This window comes from Procambarus clarkii, chromosome 22 (genome assembly GCF_040958095.1).
Source record: "Procambarus clarkii isolate CNS0578487 chromosome 22, FALCON_Pclarkii_2.0, whole genome shotgun sequence".
In the NCBI taxonomy this organism is placed as follows: domain Eukaryota; kingdom Metazoa; phylum Arthropoda; class Malacostraca; order Decapoda; family Cambaridae; genus Procambarus; species Procambarus clarkii.
The window spans coordinates 14,042,250-14,064,201 of record NC_091171.1 but is presented as its reverse complement, the minus strand read 5'-3'; the positions used below and the strand labels follow the sequence as shown (position 1 = coordinate 14,064,201).

At 58.9% G+C, this 21,952-nt stretch overlaps 1 protein-coding gene across 1 annotated transcript in view; it reads left to right on the top strand.

The window, feature by feature from the left end:
* LOC123757143 (uncharacterized) overlaps window positions 1-21,952 on the top strand; it is a 344,783-nt gene that overhangs the window by 174,028 nt on the left and 148,803 nt on the right. The window lies entirely within an intron of this gene.

Sequence of the window (21,952 nt, the reverse complement as noted above, 5' to 3'; positions counted from 1 at the left end):
GGCAACAAGAGCAGCTGGGTGTAGACCAGGGGCAACAAGAGCAGCTGGGTGTACACCAGGGGGGGCACCAGAGGGGCAGCTGGGTGTAGACCAGGGGGCAACAAGAGCAGCTGGGTGTAGACCATGGGCAACAAGAGCAGCTGGGTGTAGACTAGCAGCAACAAGAACAACTGGGTGTAGACCAGGAGCAACAAGAGCAGCTGGGTGTCGCCCAGTGGCAACAAGAGCTGCTGGGTGTAGACCAGGGGGCAACAGGAGCAGCCGGGTGTAGACCAGAAGGCAACAAGAGCAGCTGGGTGTAGACCAGGGGCAACAAGACCAGCTGGGTGTAGACCAGGAAAACAAGAGCAGCTGGGTGTAGACCAGGGGGCAACAAGAGCAGCTGGGTGTCGACCAGGGGCAACAAGAGCTGCTGGGTGTAGACCAGGGGATATAAGAGCAGCTGGGTGTAGACCAGGGGGCAACAAGAGCAGCAGGGTGTAAACCAGGGGGCAACAAGAACAGCAGGGTGTCGACCAGGGGCAACAAGAACAGCAGGGTGTAGACCAGGGGGCAACAAGAGCAGCTGGGTGTAGACCAGGGGTAACAAGAGCAGCTGGGTGTAGACCAGGGGCAACAAGAGCAGCTGGGTGTAGACCAGGGGCAACAAGAGTAGCTGGGTGTAGACCAGGGGGTAACAAGAGCAGCTGGGTGTAGACCAGTGGCAACAAGAGCAGCAGGTGTAGACCAGGGGCAAACAGGAACAGCAGGGTGTAGACCAGGGGGCAACAAGAGCAGCTGGGTGTAGAGCAGGAGCAACAAGAGCAGCTGGGTGTAGACCAGGAGGCAACAAGAACAGCTGGGTGTAGACCAGGGGCAACAAGAACAGCAGGGTGTAGACCAGGGGGCAACAAGAGCAGCTGGGTGTAGACCAGGAGCAACAAGAGCAGCTGGGTGTAGACCAGGGGGCAACAAAAACAGCAGGGTGTAGACCAGGGGGCAACAAGAGCAGCTGGGTGAAGAACAGGGGGCAACAAGAGCAGCTGGGTGTAGACCAGGGGACAACAAGAGCAGCTGGGTGTAGACCAGGGGGCAACAAGAGCAGCTGGGTGTAGACCAGGGGCAACAGAGCAGCTGGGTGTAGACCAGGGGCAACAAGAGCAGCTGGGTGTAGACCAGGGGGGCAACAAGAACAGCAGGGTGTAGACCAGGAGGGCAACAAGAACAGCAGGGTGTAGACCAGGGGGCAACAAGAACAGCTGGGTGTAGACCAGGGGCAACAAGAGCAGCTGGTGTAGACCAGGGGGTAACAAGAGCAGCTGGGTGCAGACCAGGGGGCAAACAAGAGCAGCTGGGTGTAGACCAGGGGGTAACAAGAGCAGCTGGGTGTAGACCAGGGGGCAACAAGAGCAGCTGGGTGTAGACCAGGGGGCAACACGAGCAGTTGGGTGTAGACCAGGGGGCAACAAGAGCAGCTGGGTGTAGACCAGGGGGCAACAAGAGCAGCTGGGTGTAGGACCAGGGGCAACAAGAGCAGCTGGGTGTAGACCAGGGGGCAACAAGAGCAGCTGGGTGTAGACCAAGGGGCAACAAGAGCAGCTGGGTGTAGACCAGGGGCAACAAGAGCAGCTGGGTGTAGACCAGGGGGCAACAAGAGCAGCTGGGTGTAGACCAGGAGCAACAAGAGCAGCTGGGTGTAGACCAGGGGGCAACAAGAGCAGCTGGGGTGTAGACCAGGGGGCAACAGGAGCAGCTGGGTGTAGACCAGGGGGCAACAAGAGCAGCTGGGTGTAGAACCAGGGGGCAACAAGAGCAGCTGGGTGTAGACCAGGGGCAAACAAGAGCAGCTGGGTGTAGACCAGGGGGCAACAAGAGCAGCTGGGTGTAGACCAGGGGGCAACAAGAGCAGCTGGGTGTAGACCAGGGGGCAACAAGAGCAGCTGGGTGTAGACCAGGGGGCAACAAGAGCAGCTGGGTGTAGACCAGGGGGCAACAAGAGCAGCTGGGTGTTGACCAGGGGGCAACAAGAGCAGCTGGGTGTAGACCAGGGGGCAACAAGAGCAGCTGGGTGTAGACCAGGGGCAACAAGAGCAGCTGGGTGTAGACCAGGGGCAACAAGAGCAGCTGGGTGTAGACAAGGGGCAACAAGAGCAGCTGGGTGTAGACCAGGGACAACAAGAGCAGCTGGGTGTAGACCAGGGGCAACAAGAGCAGCTGGGTGTAGACAAGGGGCAACAAGAGCAGCTGGGTGTAGACCAGGGGGCAACAAGAGCAGCTGGGTGTAGACCATGGGCAACAAGAGCAGCTGGGTGTAGACTAGGAGCAACAAGAACAACTGGGTGTAGACCAGGGAGCAACAAGAGCAGCTGGGTGTCGCCCAGTGGCAACAAGAGCTGCTGGGTGTAGACCAGGGGGCAACAGGAGCAGCTGGGTGTAGACCAGGAGGCAACAAGAGCAGCTGGGTGTAGACCAGGGGGTAACAAGAGCAGCTGGGTGTAGACCAGGGGGCAACAAGAGCAGCTGGTGTAGACCAGGGGGCAACAAGAGCAGCTGGGTATAGACCAGGGGGCAACAAGAGCAGCTGGGTGTAGACCAGGGACAACAAGAGCAGCTGGGTGTAGACCAGGGGCAACAAGAGCAGCTGGGTGTAGACCAGGGGCAACAAGAGCAGCTGGGTGTAGACCAAGGGGCAACAAGAGCAGCTGGGTGTAGACCAGGGGCAACAAGAGCAGCTGGGTGTAGACCAGGGGGCAACAAGAGCAGCTGGGTGTAGACCAGGAGCAACAAGAGCAGCTGGGTGTAGACCAGGGGGCAACAAGAGCAGCTGGGTGTAGACCAGGGGGCAACAAGAACAGCTGGGTGTAGACCAGGGGCAACAAGAGCAGCTGGGTGTAGACCAGGGGGCAACAAGAGCAGCTGGGTGTAGACCAGGGGCAACAAGAGCAGCTGGGTGTAGACCAGGGGCAACAAGAGCAGCTGGGTGTAGACCAGGGGGCAACAAGAGCAGCTGGGTGTAGACCAGGGGGCAACAAGAGCAGCTGGGTGTAGACCAGGGGGCAACAAGAGCAGCTGGGTGTAGACCAGGGGGCAACAGGAGCAGCTGGGTGTAGACCAGGGGGCAACAAGAGCAGCTGGGTGTAGACCAGGGGCAACAAGAGCAGCTGGGTGTAGACCAGGGGCAACAAGAGCAGCTGGGTGTAGACAAGGGGCAACAAGAGCAGCTGGGTGTAGACCAGGGGGCAACAAGAGCAGCTGGGTGTAGACCAGGGGCAACAAGAGCAGCTGGGTGTAGACCAGGGGCAACAAGAGCAGCTGGGTGTAGACAAGGGGCAACAAGAGCAGCTGGGTGTAGACCAGGGGGCAACAAGAGCAGCTGGGTGTACACCAGGGGGGCAACAAGAGCAGCTGGGTGTAGACCAGGGGTCAACAAGAGCAGCTGAGTGTAGACCATGGGCAACAAGAGCAGCTGGGTGTAGACTAGGAGCAACAAGAACAACTGGGTGTAGACCAGGGAGCAACAAGAGCAGCTGGGTGTCGCCCAGTGGCAACAAGAGCTGCTGGGTGTAGACCAGGGGGCAACAGGAGCAGCTGGGTGTAGACCAGGGGGCAACAAGAGCAGCTGGGTGTAGACCAGGGGCAACAAGAGCAGCTGGGTGTAGACCAGGAAAACAAGAGCAGCTGGGTGTAGACCAGGGGGCAACAAGAGCAGCTGGGTGTCGACCAGGGGCAACAAGAGCTGCTGGGTGTAGACCAGGGGATATAAGAGCAGCTGGGTGTAGACCAGGGGGCAACGAGAGCAGCAGGGTGTAGACCAGGGGCAACAAGAACAGCAGGGTGTCGACCAGGGGCAACAAGAACAGCAGGGTGTAGACCAGGGGGCAACAAGAGCAGCTGGGTGTAGACCAGGGGTAACAAGAGCAGCTGGGTGTAGACCAGGGGCAACAAGAGCAGCTGGGTGTAGACCAGGGGCAACAAGAGTAGCTGGGTGTAGACCAGGGGGTAACAAGAGCAGCTGGGTGTAGACCAAGGGCAACAAGAGCAGCAGGGTGTAGACCAGGGGCAACAGGAACAGCAGGGTGTAGACCAGGGGGCAACAAGAGCAGCTGGGTGTAGAGCAGGAGCAACAAGAGCAGCTGGGTGTAGACCAGGAGGCAACAAGAACAGCTGGGTGTAGACCAGGGGCAACAAGAACAGCAGGGTGTAGACCAGGGGGCAACAGGAGCAGCTGGGTGTAGACCAGGAGCAACAAGAGCAGCTGGGTGTAGACCAGGGGGCAACAAAAAACAGCAGGGTGTAGACCAGGGGGCAACAAGAGCAGCTGGGTGTAGACCAGGGGACAACAAGAGCAGCTGGGTGTAGACCAGGGGGCAACAAGAGCAGCTGGGTGTAGACCAGGGGCAACAAGAGCAGCTCGGTGTAGACCAGGAGCAACAGAGCAGCTGGGTGTAGACCAGGGGGGCAACAAGAACAGCAGGGTGTAGACCAGGGGGCAACAAGAACAGCAGGGTGTAGACCAGGGGGCAACAAGAACAGCTGGGTGTAGACCAGGAGCAACAAGAGCAGCTGGGTGTAGACCAGGGGGCAACAAGAGCAGCTGGGTGTAGACCAAGGGAAACAAGAGCAGCTGGGTGTAGACCAGGAGCAACAAGAGCAGCTGGGTGTAGACCAGAGGGCAACAAGAACAGCTGGGTGTAGACCAGGGGCAACAAGAGCAGCTCGGTGTAGACCAGGAGCAACAAGAGCAGCTGGGTGTAGACCAGGGGGCAACAAGAACAGCTGGGTGTAGACCAGGAGCAACAAGAGCAGCTGGGTGTAGACCAGGGGGCAACAAGAGCAGCTGGGTGTAGACCAAGGGGGCAACAAAAGCAGCTGGGTGTAGACCAAGGGGGCAACAAGAACAGCAGGGTGTAGACCAGGGGGCAACAAGAGCAGCTGGGTGTAGACCAGGGGGCAACAAAAGCAGCTGGGTGTAGACCAGGGGGCAACAAGAGCAGCCGGGTGTAGACCAGGGGCAACAAGAGCAGCTGGGTGTAGACCAGGAGCAACAAGAGCAGCAGGGTGTAGACCAGGAGCAACAAGAGCAGCTGGGTGTAGACCAGGGGTAACAAGAGCAGCAGGGTGTAGACCAGGAGGCAACAAGAGCAGCTGGGTGTAGACCAGGAGCAACAAGAGCAGCTGGGTGTAAACAAGGGGCAACAAGATAAGCGGGTGTAGACCAGGTGCAACAAGAGCAGCTGGGTGTAGACCAGGGGGCAACAAGTGCAGCTGGGTGTAGACCAGGGGGCAACAAGAGCAGCTGGGTGTAGACCAAAGGGGTAACAAGAGCAGCAGGGTGTAGACCAGGGGGCAACAAGAGCAGTTGGGTGTAGACCAGGAGGCAACAAGAGCAGCAGGGTGTAGACCAAGGGGCAACAAGAGCAGTTGGGTGTAGACCAGGGGGCAACAAGAACAGCAGGGTGTAGACCAGGAGCAACAAGAACAGCTGGGTGTAGACCAGGGGGTAACAAGAGCAGCTGGGTGTAGACCAGGGGGAAACAAGAGCAGCAGGGTGTAGACCAGGAGCAACAAGACCAGCTGGGTGTAGACCAGGGGTAAAAAGAGCAGCAGGGTGTAGACCAGGAGCAACAAGAGCAGCTGGGTGTACACCAGGAGCAACAAGAGCAGCTAGGTGTAGACCAGGGGGCAACAAGTGCAAGCTGGGTGTAGACCAGGGGGCAACAAGAGCAGCTGGGTGTGGACCAAAGGGGTAAAAAGAGCAGCAGGGTGTAGACCAGGGGGCAACAAGAGCAGCTGGGTGTAGACCAGGGGGCAACAAGAGCAGCAGGGTGTAGACCAAGGGGCAACAAGAGCAGCTGGATGTAGACCAGGGGGCAACAAGAGCAGCTGGGTGTAGACCAGGGGGAAACAAGAACAGCAGGGTGTAGACCAGGAGCAACAAGAACAGCTGGGTGTAGACCAAGGGGGTAACAAGAGCATCAGGGTTTAGACCAGGAGCAACAAGAGCAGCTAGGTGTAGACCAGGAGCAACAAGAGCAGCTGGGTGTAGACCAGGGTAACATGAGCTGTTGGGTGTAGACCAAGGGGCAACAAGAACAGCAGGGTGTAGACCATGGAGCAACAAGAGCAGCTGGGTGTAGACCAGGGGTAATAGGAGCTGCTGGGTGTTGACCAAGGGGCAACAAGAACAGCAGGGTGTAGACCAGGGAGCAACAAGAGCAGCTGGGTGTAGACCAGGAGCAACAAGAGCAGCTGGGTGTAGACCAGGGGGCAACAAGAACAGCTGGGTGTAGACCAGGGGGCAACAAGAGCAGCAGGGTTGTAGACCAGAGGGCAACAAGAGCAGCTGGGTGTAGACCAGGGGGGGCAACAGGAGCTGCTGGGTGTAGACCAGGGGGCAACAAGAACAGCAGGGTGTAGACCAGGGGGCAACAAGAGCAGCTGGGTGTAGACCAGGGCAACAATAGCAGCTGGGTGTAGACCAGGGGGCAACAAGAGCAGCTGGGTGTAGACCAGGGGGCAACAAGAGCAGCTGGGTGTAGACCAGGGGGCAACAAGAGCAGCTGGGTGTAGACCAGGGGACAACAAGAGCAGCTGGGTGAAGACCAGGGGCAACAAGAGCAGCTGGGTGTAGACCAGGAGCAACAAGAGCAGCTGGGTGTAGACCAGGGGCAACAAGAGCAGCTGGGTGTAGACCAGGGGCAACAAGAACAGCTGGGTGTCGACCAGGGGGCAACAAGAGCAGCTGGGTGTAGACCAGGGGGCAACAAGAACAGCTGGGTGTAGACCAGGGGCAACAAGAACAGCTGGGTGTAGACCAGGGGGCAACAAGAGCAGCTGGGTGTAGACCAGGGGCAACAAGAACAGCTGGGTGTAGACCAGGGGGCAACAAGAGCAGCTGGGTGTAGACCTGGGGCAACAAGAGCAGCTGGGTGTAGACCAGAGGGCAACAAGAACAGCTGGGTGTAGACCAGGGGGGCAACAAGATCAGCTGGGTGTAGACCAGGAGCAACAAGAGCAGCTGGGACGAGACCAGGGGCAACAAGAGCAGCTGGGTGTAGACCAGGGGCAACAAGAACAGCAGGGTGTAGACCAGGGGGCAACAAGAACAGCAGGGTGTAGACCAGGGGGCAACAAGAGCAGCTGGGTGTAGACCAAGGGGCAACAAGAGCAGCTGGGTGTAGACCAAGGGGGCAACAAGAGCAGCTGGGTGTAGACCAGGGGCAACAAGAGCAGCTGGGTGTAAGACCAGGGGCAACAAGAGCAGCTGGGTGTAGACCAGGAGCAACAAGAGCAGCTGGGTGTAGACCAGGGGCAACAAGAGCAGCTGGGTGTAGACCAGGGGCAACAAGAACAGCTGGGTGTCGACCAGGGGCAACAAGAGCAGCTGGGTGTAGACCAGGGGCAACAAGAACAGCTGGGTGTAGACCAGGGGCAACAAGAACAGCTGGGTGTAGACCAGGGGCAACAAGAGCAGCTGGGTGTAGACCAGGGGCAACAAGAAGCAGCTGGGTGTAGACCAGGGGGCAACAAGAGCAGCTGGGTGTAGACCATGGGGCAACAAGAACAGCTGGGTGTAGACCAGGGGGCAACAAGAGCAGCTGGGTGTAGACCAGGGGCAAACAAGAGCAGCTGGGTGTAGACCAGGGGGCAACAAGAACAGCTGGGTGTAGACCAGGGGGCAACAAGAAGCAGCTGGGTGTAGACCAGAGGGCAACAAGAGCAGCTGGGTGTAGACCAGGGGGGCAACAAGATCAGCTGGGTGTAGACCAGGGAGCAACAAGAGCAGCTGGGACGAGACCAGGGGCAACAAGAGCAGCTGGGTGTAGACCAGGGGCAACAAGAGCAGCAGGGTGTAGACCAGGGGGCAACAAGAACAGCATGGGTGTAGACCAGGGGGCAACAAGAGCAGCTGGGTGTAGACCAAGGGGCAACAAGAGCAGCTGGGTGTAGACCAAGGGGCAACAAGAGCAGCTGGGTGTAGACCAGGGGGCAACAAGAGCAGCTGGGTGTAGACAAGGGGTAACAAGAGCAGCTAGGGTGTAGACCAGGAGCAACAAGAGCAGCTGGGTATAGACCAGGGGTAACAAGAGCAGCAGGGTGTAGACCAGGGGCAACAAGAGCAGCTGGGTGTAGACCAGGGGTAACAAGAGCAGCAGGGTGTAGACCAGGGGCAACAAGAGCAGCTGGGTGTAGACCAGGAGCAACAAGAGCAGCTGGGTGTAGACCAGGGGGCAACAAGAACAGCATGGGTGTAGACCAGGGGCAACAAGAGCAGCTGGGTGTAGACCAGGGGCAAACAAGAGCAGCTGGGTGTAGACCAGGGGCAACTAAAGCAGCTGGGTGTAGACCAGGGGGTAACAAGAGCAGCTGGGTGTAGACCAGGGGGCAACAAGAGCAGCTGGGTGTAGACCAGGGGGTAACAAGAGCAGCTGGGTGTAGACCAGGGGCAACAAGAGCAGCTGGGTGTAGACCAGGGGGTAACAAGAGCACCTGGGTGTAGACCAGGGGCAACAAGAGCAGCTGGGTGTAGACCAGGGGGCAACAAGAGCAGCTGGGTGTAGACCAGGGGGCAACAAGAGCAGCTGGGAGTAGACCAGAGGGCAACAAGAGCAGCTGGGTGTAGACCAGGGGGCAACAAGAGCAGCTGGGTGTAGACCAGGGGGCAACAGGAGCAGCTGGGTGTAGACCAGGGGGCAACAAGAGCAGCTGGGTGTAGACCAGGGGGCAACAAGAGCAGCTGGGTGTAGACCAGGGGCAACAAGAGCAGCTGGGTGTAGACCAGGGGGCAACAAGAGCAGCTGGGTGTAGACAAGGGGCAACAAGAGCAGCTGGGTGTAGACCAGGGACAACAAGAGCAGCTGGGTGTAGACCAGGGGCAACAAGAGCAGCTGGGTGTAGACAAGGGGCAACAAGAGCAGCTGGGTGTAGACCAGGGGCAACAAGAGCAGCTGGGTGTACACCAGGGGGGCAACAAGAGCAGCTGGGTGTAGACCAGGGGGCAACAAGAGCAGCTGGGTGTAGACCATGGGCAACAAGAGCAGCTGGGTGTAGACTAGCAGCAACAAGAACAACTGGGTGTAGACCAGGGAGCAACAAGAGCAGCTGGGTGTCGCCCAGTGGCAACAAGAGCTGCTGGGTGTAGACCAGGGGGCAACAGGAGCAGCCGGGTGTAGACCAGAAGGCAACAAGAGCAGCTGGGTGTAGACCAGGGGCAACAAGACCAGCTGGGTGTAGACCAGGAAAACAAGAGCAGCTGGGTGTAGACCAGGGGGCAACAAGAGCAGCTGGGTGTCGACCAGGGGCAACAAGAGCTGCTGGGTGTAGACCAGGGGATATAAGAGCAGCTGGGTGTAGACCAGGGGGCAACAAGAGCAGCAGGGTGTAAACCAGGGGGCAACAAGAACAGCAGGGTGTCGACCAGGGGCAACAAGAACAGCAGGGTGTAGACCAGGGGGCAACAAGAGCAGCTGGGTGTAGACCAGGGGTAACAAGAGCAGCTGGGTGTAGACCAGGGGCAACAAGAGCAGCTGGGTGTAGACCAGGGGCAACAAGAGTAGCTGGGTGTAGACCAGGGGGTAACAAGAGCAGCTGGGTGTAGACCAGTGGCAACAAGAGCAGCAGGGTGTAGACCAGGGGCAACAGGAACAGCAGGGTGTAGACCAGGGGGCAACAAGAGCAGCTGGGTGTAGAGCAGGAGCAACAAGAGCAGCTGGGTGTAGACCAGGAGGCAACAAGAACAGCTGGGTGTAGACCAGGGGCAACAAGAACAGCAGGGTGTAGACCAGGGGGCAACAAGAGCAGCTGGGTGTAGACCAGGAGCAACAAGAGCAGCTGGGTGTAGACCAGGGGGCAACAAAAACAGCAGGGTGTAGACCAGGGGGCAACAAGAGCAGCTGGGTGAAGAACAGGGGGCAACAAGAGCAGCTGGGTGTAGACCAGGGGACAACAAGAGCAGCTGGGTGTAGACCAGGGGGCAACAAGAGCAGCTGGGTGTAGACCAGGGGCAACAAGAGCAGCTGGGTGTAGACCAGGGGCAACAAGAGCAGCTGGGTGTAGACCAGGGGGGCAACAAGAACAGCAGGGTGTAGACCAGGAGGGCAACAAGAACAGCAGGGTGTAGACCAGGGGGCAACAAGAACAGCTGGGTGTAGACCAGGGGCAACAAGAGCAGCTGGGTGTAGACCAGGGGGTAACAAGAGCAGCTGGGTGCAGACCAGGGGGCAACAAGAGCAGCTGGGTGTAGACCAGGGGGTAACAAGAGCAGCTGGGTGTAGACCAGGGGGCAACAAGAGCAGCTGGGTGTAGACCAGGGGGCAACACGAGCAGTTGGGTGTAGACCAGGGGGCAACAAGAGCAGCTGGGTGTAGACCAGGGGGCAACAAGAGCAGCTGGGTGTAGACCAGGGGCAACAAGAGCAGCTGGGTGTAGACCAGGGGGCAACAAGAGCAGCTGGGTGTAGACCAAGGGGCAACAAGAGCAGCTGGGTGTAGACCAGGGGCAACAAGAGCAGCTGGGTGTAGACCAGGGGGCAACAAGAGCAGCTGGGTGTAGACCAGGAGCAACAAGAGCAGCTGGGTGTAGACCAGGGGGCAACAAGAGCAGCTGGGTGTAGACCAGGGGGCAACAGGAGCAGCTGGGTGTAGACCAGGGGGCAACAAGAGCAGCTGGGTGTAGACCAGGGGGCAACAAGAGCAGCTGGGTGTAGACCAGGGGCAACAAGAGCAGCTGGGTGTAGACCAGGGGGCAACAAGAGCAGCTGGGTGTAGACCAGGGGGCAACAAGAGCAGCTGGGTGTAGACCAGGGGGCAACAAGAGCAGCTGGGTGTAGACCAGGGGGCAACAAGAGCAGCTGGGTGTAGACCAGGGGGCAACAAGAGCAGCTGGGTGTTGACCAGGGGGCAACAAGAGCAGCTGGGTGTAGACCAGGGGGCAACAAGAGCAGCTGGGTGTAGACCAGGGGCAACAAGAGCAGCTGGGTGTAGACCAGGGGCAACAAGAGCAGCTGGGTGTAGACAAGGGGCAACAAGAGCAGCTGGGTGTAGACCAGGGACAACAAGAGCAGCTGGGTGTAGACCAGGGGCAACAAGAGCAGCTGGGTGTAGACAAGGGGCAACAAGAGCAGCTGGGTGTAGACCAGGGGGCAACAAGAGCAGCTGGGTGTAGACCATGGGCAACAAGAGCAGCTGGGTGTAGACTAGGAGCAACAAGAACAACTGGGTGTAGACCAGGGAGCAACAAGAGCAGCTGGGTGTCGCCCAGTGGCAACAAGAGCTGCTGGGTGTAGACCAGGGGGCAACAGGAGCAGCTGGGTGTAGACCAGGAGGCAACAAGAGCAGCTGGGTGTAGACCAGGGGGTAACAAGAGCAGCTGGGTGTAGACCAGGGGGCAACAAGAGCAGCTGGGTGTAGACCAGGGGGCAACAAGAGCAGCTGGGTATAGACCAGGGGGCAACAAGAGCAGCTGGGTGTAGACCAGGGGACAACAAGAGCAGCTGGGTGTAGACCAGGGGCAACAAGAGCAGCTGGGTGTAGACCAGGGGGCAACAAGAGCAGCTGGGTGTAGACCAGGGGGCAACAAGAGCAGCTGGGTGTAGACCAGGGGCAACAAGAGCAGCTGGGTGTAGACCAGGGGCAACAAGAGCAGCTGGGTGTAGACCAGGAGCAACAAGAGCAGCTGGGTGTAGACCAGGGGGCAACAAGAGCAGCTGGGTGTAGACCAGGGGGCAACAGGAACAGCTGGGTGTAGACCAGGGGGCAACAAGAGCAGCTGGGTGTAGACCAGGGGGCAACAAGAGCAGCTGGGTGTAGACCAGGGGCAACAAGAGCAGCTGGGTGTAGACCAGGGGGCAACAAGAGCAGCTGGGTGTAGACCAGGGGGCAACAAGAGCAGCTGGGTGTAGACCAGGGGGCAACAAGAGCAGCTGGGTGTAGACCAGGGGGCAACAAGAGCAGCTGGGTGTAGACCAGGGGGCAACAGGAGCAGCTGGGTGTAGACCAGGGGGCAACAAGAGCAGCTGGGTGTAGACCAGGGGCAACAAGAGCAGCTGGGTGTAGACCAGGGGCAACAAGAGCAGCTGGGTGTAGACAAGGGGCAACAAGAGCAGCTGGGTGTAGACCAGGGGGCAACAAGAGCAGCTGGGTGTAGACCAGGGGCAACAAGAGCAGCTGGGTGTAGACCAGGGGCAACAAGAGCAGCTGGGTGTAGACAAGGGGCAACAAGAGCAGCTGGGTGTAGACCAGGGGGCAACAAGAGCAGCTGGGTGTACACCAGGGGGGCAACAAGAGCAGCTGGGTGTAGACCAGGGGTCAACAAGAGCAGCTGAGTGTAGACCATGGGCAACAAGAGCAGCTGGGTGTAGACTAGGAGCAACAAGAACAACTGGGTGTAGACCAGGGAGCAACAAGAGCAGCTGGGTGTCGCCCAGTGGCAACAAGAGCTGCTGGGTGTAGACCAGGGGGCAACAGGAGCAGCTGGGTGTAGACCAGGGGGCAACAAGAGCAGCTGGGTGTAGACCAGGGGCAACAAGAGCAGCTGGGTGTAGACCAGGAAAACAAGAGCAGCTGGGTGTAGACCAGGGGGCAACAAGAGCAGCTGGGTGTCGACCAGGGGCAACAAGAGCTGCTGGGTGTAGACCAGGGGATATAAGAGCAGCTGGGTGTAGACCAGGGGGCAACGAGAGCAGCAGGGTGTAGACCAGGGGGCAACAAGAACAGCAGGGTGTCGACCAGGGGCAACAAGAACAGCAGGGTGTAGACCAGGGGGCAACAAGAGCAGCTGGGTGTAGACCAGGGGTAACAAGAGCAGCTGGGTGTAGACCAGGGGCAACAAGAGCAGCTGGGTGTAGACCAGGGGCAACAAGAGTAGCTGGGTGTAGACCAGGGGGTAACAAGAGCAGCTGGGTGTAGACCAAGGGCAACAAGAGCAGCAGGGTGTAGACCAGGGGCAACAGGAACAGCAGGGTGTAGACCAGGGGGCAACAAGAGCAGCTGGGTGTAGAGCAGGAGCAACAAGAGCAGCTGGGTGTAGACCAGGAGGCAACAAGAACAGCTGGGTGTAGACCAGGGGCAACAAGAACAGCAGGGTGTAGACCAGGGGGCAACAGGAGCAGCTGGGTGTAGACCAGGAGCAACAAGAGCAGCTGGGTGTAGACCAGGGGGCAACAAAAACAGCAGGGTGTAGACCAGGGGGCAACAAGAGCAGCTGGGTGTAGACCAGGGGACAACAAGAGCAGCTGGGTGTAGACCAGGGGGCAACAAGAGCAGCTGGGTGTAGACCAGGGGCAACAAGAGCAGCTCGGTGTAGACCAGGAGCAACAAGAGCAGCTGGGTGTAGACCAGGGGGGCAACAAGAACAGCAGGGTGTAGACCAGGGGGCAACAAGAACAGCAGGGTGTAGACCAGGGGGCAACAAGAACAGCTGGGTGTAGACCAGGAGCAACAAGAGCAGCTGGGTGTAGACCAGGGGGCAACAAGAGCAGCTGGGTGTAGACCAAGGGAAACAAGAGCAGCTGGGTGTAGACCAGGAGCAACAAGAGCAGCTGGGTGTAGACCAGAGGGCAACAAGAACAGCTGGGTGTAGACCAGGGGCAACAAGAGCAGCTCGGTGTAGACCAGGAGCAACAAGAGCAGCTGGGTGTAGACCAGGGGGCAACAAGAACAGCTGGGTGTAGACCAGGAGCAACAAGAGCAGCTGGGTGTAGACCAGGGGGCAACAAGAGCAGCTGGGTGTAGACCAAGGGGGCAACAAAAGCAGCTGGGTGTAGACCAAGGGGGCAACAAGAACAGCAGGGTGTAGACCAGGGGGCAACAAGAGCAGCTGGGTGTAGACCAGGGGGCAACAAAAGCAGCTGGGTGTAGACCAGGGGGCAACAAGAGCAGCCGGGTGTAGACCAGGGGCAACAAGAGCAGCTGGGTGTAGACCAGGAGCAACAAGAGCAGCAGGGTGTAGACCAGGAGCAACAAGAGCAGCTGGGTGTAGACCAGGGGTAACAAGAGCAGCAGGGTGTAGACCAGGAGCAACAAGAGCAGCTGGGTGTAGACCAGGAGCAACAAGAGCAGCTGGGTGTAAACAAGGGGCAACAAGATAAGCAGGGTGTAGACCAGGTGCAACAAGAGCAGCTGGGTGTAGACCAGGGGGCAACAAGTGCAGCTGGGTGTAGACCAGGGGGCAACAAGAGCAGCTGGGTGTAGACCAAAGGGGTAACAAGAGCAGCAGGGTGTAGACCAGGGGGCAACAAGAGCAGTTGGGTGTAGACCAGGAGGCAACAAGAGCAGCAGGGTGTAGACCAAGGGGCAACAAGAGCAGTTGGGTGTAGACCAGGGGGCAACAAGAACAGCAGGGTGTAGACCAGGAGCAACAAGAACAGCTGGGTGTAGACCAGGGGGTAACAAGAGCAGCTGGGTGTAGACCAGGGGGAAACAAGAGCAGCAGGGTGTAGACCAGGAGCAACAAGACCAGCTGGGTGTAGACCAGGGGTAAAAAGAGCAGCAGGGTGTAGACCAGGAGCAACAAGAGCAGCTGGGTGTACACCAGGAGCAACAAGAGCAGCTAGGTGTAGACCAGGGGGCAACAAGTGCAGCTGGGTGTAGACCAGGGGGCAACAAGAGCAGCTGGGTGTGGACCAAAGGGGTAAAAAGAGCAGCAGGGTGTAGACCAGGGGGCAACAAGAGCAGCTGGGTGTAGACCAGGGGGCAACAAGAGCAGCAGGGTGTAGACCAAGGGGCAACAAGAGCAGCTGGATGTAGACCAGGGGGCAACAAGAGCAGCTGGGTGTAGACCAGGGGGAAACAAGAACAGCAGGGTGTAGACCAGGAGCAACAAGAACAGCTGGGTGTAGACCAAGGGGGTAACAAGAGCATCAGGGTTTAGACCAGGAGCAACAAGAGCAGCTAGGTGTAGACCAGGAGCAACAAGAGCAGCTGGGTGTAGACCAGGGGTAACATGAGCTGTTGGGTGTAGACCAAGGGGCAACAAGAACAGCAGGGTGTAGACCATGGAGCAACAAGAGCAGCTGGGTGTAGACCAGGGGTAATAGGAGCTGCTGGGTGTTGACCAAGGGGCAACAAGAACAGCAGGGTGTAGACCAGGGAGCAACAAGAGCAGCTGGGTGTAGACCAGGAGCAACAAGAGCAGCTGGGTGTAGACCAGGGGGCAACAAGAACAGCTGGGTGTAGACCAGGGGCAACAAGAGCAGCAGGGTGTAGACCAGAGGGCAACAAGAGCAGCTGGGTGTAGACCAGGGGGGCAACAGGAGCTGCTGGGTGTAGACCAGGGGGCAACAAGAACAGCAGGGTGTAGACCAGGGGGCAACAAGAGCAGCTGGGTGTAGACCAGGGGCAACAATAGCAGCTGGGTGTAGACCAGGGGGCAACAAGAGCAGCTGGGTGTAGACCAGGGGGCAACAAGAGCAGCTGGGTGTAGACCAGGGGGCAACAAGAGCAGCTGGGTGTAGACCAGGGGACAACAAGAGCAGCTGGGTGAAGACCAGGGGCAACAAGAGCAGCTGGGTGTAGACCAGGAGCAACAAGAGCAGCTGGGTGTAGACCAGGGGCAACAAGAGCAGCTGGGTGTAGACCAGGGGCAACAAGAACAGCTGGGTGTCGACCAGGGGGCAACAAGAGCAGCTGGGTGTAGACCAGGGGGCAACAAGAACAGCTGGGTGTAGACCAGGGGCAACAAGAACAGCTGGGTGTAGACCAGGGGGCAACAAGAGCAGCTGGGTGTAGACCAGGGGCAACAAGAACAGCTGGGTGTAGACCAGGGGGCAACAAGAGCAGCTGGGTGTAGACCTGGGGCAACAAGAGCAGCTGGGTGTAGACCAGAGGGCAACAAGAACAGCTGGGTGTAGACCAGGGGGGCAACAAGATCAGCTGGGTGTAGACCAGGAGCAACAAGAGCAGCTGGGACGAGACCAGGGGGCAACAAGAGCAGCTGGGTGTAGACCAGGGGCAACAAGAACAGCAGGGTGTAGACCAGGGGGCAACAAGAACAGCAGGGTGTAGACCAGGGGGCAACAAGAGCAGCTGGGTGTAGACCAAGGGGCAACAAGAGCAGCTGGGTGTAGACCAAGGGGCAACAAGAGCAGCTGGGTGTAGACCAGGGGGCAACAAGAGCAGCTGGGTGAAGACCAGGGGCAACAAGAGCAGCTGGGTGTAGACCAGGAGCAACAAGAGCAGCTGGGTGTAGACCAGGGGCAACAAGAGCAGCTGGGTGTAGACCAGGGGCAACAAGAACAGCTGGGTGTCGACCAAGGGGCAACAAGAGCAGCTGGGTGTAGACCAGGGGGCAACAAGAACAGCTGGGTGTAGACCAGGGGCAACAAGAACAGCTGGGTGTAGACCAGGGGGCAACAAGAGCAGCTGGGTGTAGACCAGGGGCAACAAGAACAGCTGGGTGTAGACCAGGGGGCAACAAGAGCAGCTGGGTGTAGACCTGGGGCAACAAGAACAGCTGGGTGTAGACCAGGGGGCAACAAGAGCAGCTGGGTGTAGACCAGGGGGCAACAAGAGCAGCTGGGTGTAGACCAGGGGGCAACAAGAACAGCTGGGTGTAGACCAGGGGGCAACAAGAACAGCTGGGTGTAGACCAGAGGGCAACAAGAACAGCTGGGTGTAGACCAGGGGGGCAACAAGATCAGCTGGGTGTAGACCAGGAGCAACAAGAGCAGCTGGGACGAGACCAGGGGGCAACAAGAGCAGCTGGGTGTAGACCAGGGGCAACAAGAGCAGCAGGGTGTAGACCAGGGGGCAACAAGAACAGCAGGGTGTAGACCAGGGGGCAACAAGAGCAGCTGGGTGTAGACCAAGGGGCAACAAGAGCAGCTGGGTGTAGACCAAGGGGCAACAAGAGCAGCTGGGTGTAGACCAGGGGGCAACAAGAGCAGCTGGGTGTAGACAAGGGGGTAACAAGAGCAGCAGGGTGTAGACCAGGAGCAACAAGAGCAGCTGGGTATAGACCAGGGGTAACAAGAGCAGCAGGGTGTAGACCAGGGGCAACAAGAGCAGCTGGGTATAGACCAGGGGTAACAAGAGCAGCAGGGTGTAGACCAGGGGCAACAAGAGCAGCTGGGTGTAGACCAGGAGCAACAAGAGCAGCTGGGTGTAGACCAGGGGCAACAAGAACAGCAGGGTGTAGACCAGGGGCAACAAGAGCAGCTGGGTGTAGACCAGGGGCAACAAGAGCAGCTGGGTGTAGACCAGGGGCAACTAAAGCAGCTGGGTGTAGACCAGGGGGTAACAAGAGCAGCTGGGTGTAGACCAGGGGGCAACAAGAGCAGCTGGGTGTAGACCAGGGGGTAACAAGAGCAGCTGGGTGTAGACCAGGGGCAACAAGAGCAGCTGGGTGTAGACCAGGGGGTAACAAGAGCACCTGGGTGTAGACCAGGGGCAACAAGAGCAGCTGGGTGTAGACCAGGGGGCAACAAGAGCAGCTGGGTGTAGACCAGGGGGCAACAAGAGCAGCTGGGAGTAGACCAGAGGGCAACAAGAGCAGCTGGGTGTAGACCAGGGGGCAACAAGAGCAGCTGGGTGTAGACCAGGGGGCAACAGGAGCAGCTGGGTGTAGACCAGGGGGCAACAAGAGCAGCTGGGTGTAGACCAGGGGGCAACAAGAGCAGCTGGGTGTAGACCAGGGGCAACAAGAGCAGCTGGGTGTAGACCAGGGGGCAACAAGAGCAGCTGGGTGTAGACAAGGGGCAACAAGAGCAGCTGGGTGTAGACCAGGGACAACAAGAGCAGCTGGGTGTAGACCAGGGGCAACAAGAGCAGCTGGGTGTAGACAAGGGGCAACAAGAGCAGCTGGGTGTAGACCAGGGGGCAACAAGAGCAGCTGGGTGTACACCAGGGGGGCAACAAGAGCAGCTGGGTGTAGACCAGGGGGCAACAAGAGCAGCTGGGTGTAGACCATGGGCAACAAGAGCAGCTGGGTGTAGACTAGCAGCAACAAGAACAACTGGGTGTAGACCAGGGAGCAACAAGAGCAGCTGGGTGTCGCCCAGTGGCAACAAGAGCTGCTGGGTGTAGACCAGGGGGCAACAGGAGCAGCCGGGTGTAGACCAGAAGGCAACAAGAGCAGCTGGGTGTAGACCAGGGGCAACAAGACCAGCTGGGTGTAGACCAGGAAAACAAGAGCAGCTGGGTGTAGACCAGGGGGCAACAAGAGCAGCTGGGTGTCGACCAGGGGCAACAAGAGCTGCTGGGTGTAGACCAGGGGATATAAGAGCAGCTGGGTGTAGACCAGGGGGCAACAAGAGCAGCAGGGTGTAAACCAGGGGGCAACAAGAACAGCAGGGTGTCGACCAGGGGCAACAAGAACAGCAGGGTGTAGACCAGGGGGCAACAAGAGCAGCTGGGTGTAGACCAGGGGTAACAAGAGCAGCTGGGTGTAGACCAGGGGCAACAAGAGCAGCTGGGTGTAGACCAGGGGCAACAAGAGTAGCTGGGTGTAGACCAGGGGGTAACAAGAGCAGCTGGGTGTAGACCAGTGGCAACAAGAGCAGCAGGGTGTAGACCAGGGGCAACAGGAACAGCAGGGTGTAGACCAGGGGGCAACAAGAGCAGCTGGGTGTAGAGCAGGAGCAACAAGAGCAGCTGGGTGTAGACCAGGAGGCAACAAGAACAGCTGGGTGTAGACCAGGGGCAACAAGAACAGCAGGGTGTAGACCAGGGGGCAACAAGAGCAGCTGGGTGTAGACCAGGAGCAACAAGAGCAGCTGGGTGTAGACCAGGGGGCAACAAAAACAGCAGGGTGTAGACCAGGGGGCAACAAGAGCAGCTGGGTGAAGAACAGGGGGCAACAAGAGCAGCTGGGTGTAGACCAGGGGACAACAAGAGCAGCTGGGTGTAGACCAGGGGGCAACAAGAGCAGCTGGGTGTAGACCAGGGGCAACAAGAGCAGCTGGGTGTAGACCAGGGGCAACAAGAGCAGCTGGGTGTAGACCAGGGGGGCAACAAGAACAGCAGGGTGTAGACCAGGAGGGCAACAAGAACAGCAGGGTGTAGACCAGGGGGCAACAAGAACAGCTGGGTGTAGACCAGGGGCAACAAGAGCAGCTGGGTGTAGACCAGGGGGTAACAAGAGCAGCTGGGTGCAGACCAGGGGGCAACAAGAGCAGCTGGGTGTAGACCAGGGGGTAACAAGAGCAGCTGGGTGTAGACCAGGGGGCAACAAGAGCAGCTGGGTGTAGACCAGGGGGCAACACGAGCAGTTGGGTGTAGACCAGGGGGCAACAAGAGCAGCTGGGTGTAGACCAGGGGGCAACAAGAGCAGCTGGGTGTAGACCAGGGGCAACAAGAGCAGCTGGGTGTAGACCAGGGGGCAACAAGAGCAGCTGGGTGTAGACCAAGGGGCAACAAGAGCAGCTGGGTGTAGACCAGGGGCAACAAGAGCAGCTGGGTGTAGACCAGGGGGCAACAAGAGCAGCTGGGTGTAGACCAGGAGCAACAAGAGCAGCTGGGTGTAGACCAGGGGGCAACAAGAGCAGCTGGGTGTAGACCAGGGGGCAACAGGAGCAGCTGGGTGTAGACCAGGGGGCAACAAGAGCAGCTGGGTGTAGACCAGGGGGCAACAAGAGCAGCTGGGTGTAGACCAGGGGCAACAAGAGCAGCTGGGTGTAGACCAGGGGGCAACAAGAGCAGCTGGGTGTAGACCAGGGGGCAACAAGAGCAGCTGGGTGTAGACCAGGGGGCAACAAGAGCAGCTGGGTGTAGACCAGGGGGCAACAAGAGCAGCTGGGTGTAGACCAGGGGGCAACAAGAGCAGCTGGGTGTTGACCAGGGGGCAACAAGAGCAGCTGGGTGTAGACCAGGGGGCAACAAGAGCAGCTGGGTGTAGACCAGGGGCAACAAGAGCAGCTGGGTGTAGACCAGGGGCAACAAGAGCAGCTGGGTGTAGACAAGGGGCAACAAGAGCAGCTGGGTGTAGACCAGGGACAACAAGAGCAGCTGGGTGTAGACCAGGGGCAACAAGAGCAGCTGGGTGTAGACAAGGGGCAACAAGAGCAGCTGGGTGTAGACCAGGGGGCAACAAGAGCAGCTGGGTGTAGACCATGGGCAACAAGAGCAGCTGGGTGTAGACTAGGAGCAACAAGAACAACTGGGTGTAGACCAGGGAGCAACAAGAGCAGCTGGGTGTCGCCCAGTGGCAACAAGAGCTGCTGGGTGTAGACCAGGGGGCAACAGGAGCAGCTGGGTGTAGACCAGGAGGCAACAAGAGCAGCTGGGTGTAGACCAGGGGGTAACAAGAGCAGCTGGGTGTAGACCAGGGGGCAACAAGAGCAGCTGGGTGTAGACCAGGGGGCAACAAGAGCAGCTGGGTATAGACCAGGGGGCAACAAGAGCAGCTGGGTGTAGACCAGGGGACAACAAGAGCAGCTGGGTGTAGACCAGGGGCAACAAGAGCAGCTGGGTGTAGACCAGGGGGCAACAAGAGCAGCTGGGTGTAGACCAAGGGGCAACAAGAGCAGCTGGGTGTAGACCAGGGGCAACAAGAGCAGCTGGGTGTAGACCAGGGGGCAACAAGAGCAGCTGGGTGTAGACCAGGAGCAACAAGAGCAGCTGGGTGTAGACCAGGGGGCAACAAGAGCAGCTGGGTGTAGACCAGGGGGCAACAGGAACAGCTGGGTGTAGACCAGGGGGCAACAAGAGCAGCTGGGTGTAGACCAGGGGGCAACAAGAGCAGCTGGGTGTAGACCAGGGGCAACAAGAGCAGCTGGGTGTAGACCAGGGGGCAACAAGAGCAGCTGGGTGTAGACCAGGGGGCAACAAGAGCAGCTGGGTGTAGACCAGGGGGCAACAAGAGCAGCTGGGTGTAGACCAGGGGGCAACAAGAGCAGCTGGGTGTAGACCAGGGGGCAACAGGAGCAGCTGGGTGTAGACCAGGGGGCAACAAGAGCAGCTGGGTGTAGACCAGGGGCAACAAGAGCAGCTGGGTGTAGACCAGGGGCAACAAGAGCAGCTGGGTGTAGACAAGGGGCAACAAGAGCAGCTGGGTGTAGACCAGGGGGCAACAAGAGCAGCTGGGTGTAGACCAGGGGCAACAAGAGCAGCTGGGTGTAGACCAGGGGCAACAAGAGCAGCTGGGTGTAGACAAGGGGCAACAAGAGCAGCTGGGTGTAGACCAGGGGGCAACAAGAGCAGCTGGGTGTACACCAGGGGGGCAACAAGAGCAGCTGGGTGTAGACCAGGGGTCAACAAGAGCAGCTGAGTGTAGACCATGGGCAACAAGAGCAGCTGGGTGTAGACTAGGAGCAACAAGAACAACTGGGTGTAGACCAGGGAGCAACAAGAGCAGCTGGGTGTCGCCCAGTGGCAACAAGAGCTGCTGGGTGTAGACCAGGGGGCAACAGGAGCAGCTGGGTGTAGACCAGGGGGCAACAAGAGCAGCTGGGTGTAGACCAGGGGCAACAAGAGCAGCTGGGTGTAGACCAGGAAAACAAGAGCAGCTGGGTGTAGACCAGGGGGCAACAAGAGCAGCTGGGTGTCGACCAGGGGCAACAAGAGCTGCTGGGTGTAGACCAGGGGATATAAGAGCAGCTGGGTGTAGACCAGGGGGCAACGAGAGCAGCAGGGTGTAGACCAGGGGGCAACAAGAACAGCAGGGTGTCGACCAGGGGCAACAAGAACAGCAGGGTGTAGACCAGGGGGCAACAAGAGCAGCTGGGTGTAGACCAGGGGTAACAAGAGCAGCTGGGTGTAGACCAGGGGCAACAAGAGCAGCTGGGTGTAGACCAGGGGCAACAAGAGTAGCTGGGTGTAGACCAGGGGGTAACAAGAGCAGCTGGGTGTAGACCAAGGGCAACAAGAGCAGCAGGGTGTAGACCAGGGGCAACAGGAACAGCAGGGTGTAGACCAGGGGGCAACAAGAGCAGCTGGGTGTAGAGCAGGAGCAACAAGAGCAGCTGGGTGTAGACCAGGAGGCAACAAGAACAGCTGGGTGTAGACCAGGGGCAACAAGAACAGCAGGGTGTAGACCAGGG